Source organism: Mobula hypostoma, chromosome 20 (assembly GCF_963921235.1).
Source record: "Mobula hypostoma chromosome 20, sMobHyp1.1, whole genome shotgun sequence".
Lineage (NCBI taxonomy): Eukaryota > Metazoa > Chordata > Chondrichthyes > Myliobatiformes > Myliobatidae > Mobula > Mobula hypostoma.
In genome coordinates, this window is record NC_086116.1 from 51,881,862 (window position 1) to 51,888,388 (window position 6,527).

Genomic DNA, 6,527 nt, shown 5'->3' on the forward strand with positions numbered 1-6,527 from the left:
TCCTTTTAAACATAGCTAATGAACTGGCCTCAACAGTTTGCTGTGGCAGAGAATTCCACAGATTCACCACTCTCTGTGTGAAGAAGTTTTTCCTAACCTCGGTCCTAAAAGGCTTCCCCTCTATCCTCAAACTGTGACCCCTCGTTCTAGACCTCCCCAACATCGGGAACAATCTTCCTGCATCTAGCCTGTCCAATCCCTTTAGGATCTTATACGTTTCAATCAGATCCCCCCTCAATCTTCTAAATTCCAACGAGTACAAGCCCAGTTCATCCAGTCTTTCTTCATATGAAAGACCTGCCATCCCAGGAATCAATCTGGTGAACCTTCTTTGTACTCCCTCTATGGCAAAGATGTCTTTCCTCAGATTAGGGGACCAAAACTGCACACAATACTCCAGGTGTGGTCTCACCAAGGCCTTGTACAACTGCAGTAGTACCTCCCTGCTCCTGTACTCGAATCCTCTCGCTATAAATGCCAGCATACCGTTCGCCTTTTTCACCGCCTGCTGTACCTGCATGCCCACTTTCAATGACTGGTGTATAATGACACCCAGGTCTCGTTGCACCTCCCCTTTTCCTAATCGGCCACCATTCAGATAATAATCTGTTTTCCTATTTTTGCCACCAAAGTGGATAACTTCACATTTATCCACATTAAATTGCATCTGCCATGAGTTTGCCCACTCACCCAACCTATCCAAGTCACCCTGCATCCTCTTAGCATCCTCCTCACTGCTAACACTGCCACCCAGCTTCGTGTCATCCGCAAACTTGGAGATGCTGCATTTAATTCCCTCATCCAAGTCATTAATATATATTGTAAACAACTGGGGTCCCAGCACTGAGCCTTGCGGTACCCCACTAGTCACCGCCTGCCATTCTGAAAAGGTCCCGTTTATTCCCACTCTTTGCTTCCTGTCTGCTAACCAATTCTCCACCCACACCAATACCTTACCCCCAATACCGTGTGCTTTAAGTTTGCACACTAATCTCCTATGTGGGACCCCTGTTGAACATCACTATTCAATGGCTATCAAATAGAAAAGGCTCCCTTTATTCCCATTTTTTGTCTCCTGCCAATGGTGGCTTCTATAATATTATTGGCTAGCTTACCTTTGCATTCAATCTTGACCTTCTTAATGACATTAGTTGCCTTCTGTTGATATATAAAAGCTCTCAATCCTCTGAATTTTCACCAATTTGTGCTCTACTATATGTCCTCTCTTTGACTTTTATGTTGGCTTTGACTTCTCTTGTTAGCCATGGTTGTGTCATTTTGCCTTTAGAATACATTTTTCTCTTTGGGATTTATATATCCTGTGTCTTCTGATTTGCTTCCAGAAATTCCAGCCATTGCTGCTCTGCCATCACCCTGTCAGTGTTCTTTTCCAAATCAATTCTGGCTCACTACTTTTACATGCCTCTGTAATTCCCTATACTTCACTGTAATAATGATACTTCTGACTTTAGCTTCTCCTTCTCAAATTTCAGGGTGAATTCGATCATGTTATGATCATTTAAACCTAAGGGTTCTTTTACCTTAAGCTCTGTAATCAATTCTGTTTCATTGCACAACACCCAATCTAGATCAGCTGATCCCCTAGTCTAATCCTCTTAAAAACCATCTCGTGGGCATTCTAGAAAATCCCCCTCTTGGAATCCAGCACCAACCTGATTTTCCCAATCTACCTGCATATTGAAATCCTCCATGACTAATGGAACATTGTCCTTTCGGCACGCATTTTCTATCTCCCATTTAAATTTGTAGACCACATCCTTACTAATGTTTGGGGGTCCGTATCTAACTCTCATCATGGCCTTTTCACCCTCACCAGTTCTTTCATTTTATCCACAACAATTCAACACTTTTGACACCTCTTTTTAAAGATTTGATTTCATTTTTTTACCAACAGAGCAATTCCACTTCCTTCGCTTTCCTGCTGGTTCTTTTGATACAATGTGCATCCTTGGACATTATGATCCCTGATATAGTCTTCTTTCAGCCATGATTCAACAATGCCTGCAATCATACATGCCAATCTGTGACTGTGCTACAAGTTCATTTACCTGACGATGTGACCTGAAATGTGCTGATTTTCAGCAGCTGTACAGTGACATTTCTGGACAGAGGTTGTGTTTGAGCCCTCAGGACTTCAACTGAAACTGCCCATCCTCAGAACTGCACAGCAGGTGAACACTGAGGCACCATGAACCCACAGATCATGTCTGTTATTTGTGGGTCCAGATAGATGGTGGATGATGTTTTATCCACTGAGTCTGCCAGTCTTCAAAAAGTTCAGCTGTTCCTATTCTACATAATTAACTGTCAGTCTCTCTATCTGGAAACAGCCACTGTAGGAATATCCTCACCAATTTGCCCCCTTGAACACTCTGCACACGTCCCCAACCTGGTGATTTTAATGACCATCTTCTCCTTCAGTTTCATGCACCAAATCCCATTTATTGTCAGAGAATTTAGGAAGGTAATGTCAGGTAAAATGAAGCTGTGGAGAAATTGAACACTTCAATATTATTTAAGTGGAAGTTATTTAATTACATTTGGTACTCATAAAAGTTAACTTAAAAAATAGCGTTCGGCACGGACTAGAAGGGCCGAGATGGTCTGTTTCCGTGCTGTAATTGTTATATAGTTATATAAGTAAGTCAATAGCATCCTAACATTTGGATATTAAACACACAGCACATATTTTCTCCGTATGAACATATAAAATCATTGCAGCACACCAATATCGCTGAATCAGTGGGAGCCCTGGGCTTGTTTTCCTGCAACAAGACAGTCCTATCGAGGGGTGACGGGAGACAGCGATACTCGAAGGGGGTTCCTTATGTACAGTCTATTCCGCAATTTAGTTTTCGTTGCATTCATTGCAGAAAACTCCGCTTCGCAGAAAAATATTGGAAATAGAAGCAAGTTTTTTAGTGCTTTCGTGGCTATCTCAGGATATTTAGCCTTGACTTTGATCCGGAATGCTGGCAGAGATGTTATATGAAACATACTTTTCAGCCCGCCGTCATTTGCAAGCTTGGGGAGTTGATTTCCTTTCCACGCTGACATGGATGACCTCGCGTGCGTTCAAGCTCAACAGGGAATGAGGAAAGGTGCCGCTGACTCATATCGCCAAATCATTCTTTCCTCGTGGCTTAGTAGCACATGCTTTGCGGCTGGGTCGTTGGGGACCGCTGCCCTAGAGCCTAATCCAGCCAAGTCCAAGAGCCAAGCCAAATCTAGTTCAAGATCCACGTCCTGCCCAGGAGTACCTCGCCCAGCTCGGTGCTGGAGGTTCCCTCCTCCAGTCCAGGAGTTCCCTCGTCCAGTCCAAGCCAAGCCCAAGAACCTCGTCTTGTCCTCGCCCAGATCCGGAGTCCGAGCCTGAGTCAAAACCCAGGTTCCTGGTCCCTGTCCAGTCTCTGGCTTGGAGTCCTAGCCCAGACTCCTAGTTCCAAATACTTGTCCTGGTCCCACGTTCCTAATCTTAGTCCTAGCTCAGGCCCGGTGTCCTTGTCTCGTCCAGGGCCTGTGTCCATGTCCAGCATCATTTCTTCCTGACTCCCCCTGCTTTCTTGATAAACCTTATCCCATTTCTAGTACTTCAGTGTCTGTGTCTTGCATTTGGGTCCACTCCCAATGCCTCCTTATGACAGGACCCTGCCAAGCAATGGACCTTAGGGAGGTTTAACAGCAGCTTGGACATTGGTCAGCTGGAAGCGAGGGTGCCTTCTATTCTTAGTGCATATCCCAGGTCTACATTCCAAGTATCCTGACTCTTCACTCTGACTGTATGTTCCAAACTTCTCTAGTCTACCTTTGGAATTTCTCAGGTCTTTGTTCCGACTTTACAAGTTACAAGTATCCGGATTTCCAATGACTCAGGTCTGCATAACAATTGAACACTTCAAGCAAGCTTATCAGTAAAGGTCTTTTGATTCAACAAATCAGCATTCAAGTTAATAGTGTAAATTTTGGGTTCTAAAAGTTCATTCCTGGCTGAAGCATGCAAACACACAAGTAGAGTCATCCCATCAAGAGTAACCTACCTTATATTTTACCGCTTGATAAAAGTCATAGCTGTGAAAATTGAAAGTTTGAGTTTTGGTTCTCCTTTATTCTGTGTCTGTGACACCATTTCCTCTTGCTGTCTTGCATTTGACTGTTGGTGCTCTGTTTTGCATCTTGACCTCAAACTAAAGGCTGATTTGTACTTGTGCGACAACTCGACGCCGTAGGTACGGCGTTGCCGCGAACCCTACGCAGAGCCCACGCTGGTCCCTACGCCGTAGCCTGACGCGCCCCTCTCCCAAAATGTAACTATGCGTTGTAGCAACACAGACCACAACAACCGTGATTGGTCCGCCTGGTAGCATCGCATTTCCTCCTACATATTTCCAGTTACGTATTCTTCTCCGCCATTTCAGAATTGAGAGAGAAGAGAGAAGAAGAACGTAAGTTTGGAAAATGGACCAAAGTGAGGAGAGGTTAATGGAGAACGTCTGAAAATGTGTGCATTTGTACGACTTCTCGTCACCTTACTATAAAGACTGCCAAATGGCACCAAATTCGTGGATTGAAATTTCCAAAAACATGGGTTTGGATGCCACGGAATGCACAAAGAGATGGAAAAACTTGAGGGACAAGTACGTGCGTGTCTGGAAAAAAACTCTCCAAGAGGAGCGGGGACCCAGGCGGAAAACAAAAACAGCGTTTTATTTCTTGGCTGGCACCACATATTAAGCACTGGGAAACAGAGTCAAATTATCACAACAACAAGGTAAATATAACATGTTCTTTGTGTCATAAACCTCTCTGTTGTTGTGTTTAGGCTAGCTAGCAAGCGAGCTGTATTGTCTAGTTGTAAACACGGCATGTTGACTTGCGCAAAGATAATTCTTCCGTGAAAGAAAAATGTAATATGTAATAGGCTTTAATTGTATCTGGCTTGCTTATAAAGCAAACACAGTAACCACTATTCTGCCAATGTAGGCATATGCCGTTTTCTCGTTTTCATAGCTCTGCCATTCCATGTACAGACACTGAATACATATATTACCTGTATGTATAATAACAAAGACTAACTTAACCTATTTGCAATTTCTTTCATAATCACAGGGTGGAAATGATTCAGCCTCAGGGTTGTCCACCTCCTCAGCTGCTGAGGAAAACCAACCACCAGACATTCCATCTTAAAGCGCAGAATCGTCATCAAGTAGTGAGGCAGCTCCTGCGCCCCCCGCGCCAGCTCCTCCGCCCCCGCGCCATCTCCTCTGACCCCCGTGCCATCTCCTCTGATCCCCCGTGCCATCTCCTTTGACCCCCTGCCCCGTCTCCTCCGACCCCCCACGCCATCTCCTCTGACCCCCCGCGCCAGATCCTCCGTCCCCCCAGGCCATCCCCTCCGCCCCCGCGCCATCTCCTCTGACCCCCACGCCATCTCCTCTGATTCCCCGCACCAGCTCCTCCATCCCCCCACGCTATCTCCTCTGACCCCCGCGCCATCTCCTCTGATCCCCCGCACCAGTTCCTCCGTCCCCCCACGCCATCTCCTCTGACCCCCGCACCATCTCCTCTGATACCCCGCACCAGTTCCTCTGATCCCCCGCGCCATCTCCTCCGCCCCCTGCGCCAGCTCCTCTGACCCCCAGTCCAAGGATAGCACAGAGGAAGAGGAGGAAAGGACATGCTGACTGGGTTCAGCAGCAGTTTGCCCAGTTGGATGAATGTAGGGTGGGACTGGAACAAAGACTGCTGAACAAAAATGACGAGGTCTCCAGGTTTGTGCAAGCACTTGCTGACATGCTGCGGAGGCTGTCGGAGGAGCACGGGGCACAGACAACATTCGATGTCCACAAAATGGTATTTAAGAGGCAGCAGCGGAAACAATAAACAATTGCATAATCTATTATGTTGTCTTTTTTTCATGTAACACTTTGCACCTTGTATAATAATGTGCACGAATAAATAACAACTTGACTTTATAACAGGTCTTTATTTTTTTATTCGCACAGCTACATGCTATTTATAGGTTCATTTATTTTATGTTCTTACAATTTGCTGATTAAGTTGGCCACGACACACTATTTTGTTCTGCCATGGCAAAAATCCATGTGGTGATTGAGAGAAGGCATCAGGTCATTCCGTACACCAAGGGCAGCTCTGGTGGAGCGGCGCATTGAAAGGTAATGAGGACCTGGAGGTTCCAAAAGACTCGTGTCCCCTGCCACCACTCTTCGCCGCTCGCCCGGCTGAGGTGACCCTGCAGCGTCTGAGTCTGCAAAATGAGCCGGGATGTATCTGCTCACAGGAGTGTGGGCTTCATCAGTGTAGGCCAGGAGGTTATGGAGAGTGATACAAGCTTTGACAATGTTCACTGCTTTGTCAGGCAGAAATTCTAGTGGGCGACCGAGGATTCTCCACCTTGCCACCAAAATGCCAAATGTGATCTCGATCACCCGCCTGGCTCTGGAGTGACGGTAGTTAGACATCTGCTTTTCCATAGTCATATTCATCCC

The 6,527-nt window shown here is 45.9% G+C and overlaps 1 pseudogene; it reads left to right on the top strand.

The window, feature by feature from the left end:
* The first annotated feature begins 4,476 nt into the window (after window positions 1-4,476).
* LOC134359463 (transcription factor Adf-1-like) lies at window positions 4,477-5,901 on the top strand (annotated as a pseudogene).
* The last annotated feature ends 626 nt before the right edge of the window (window positions 5,902-6,527 follow it).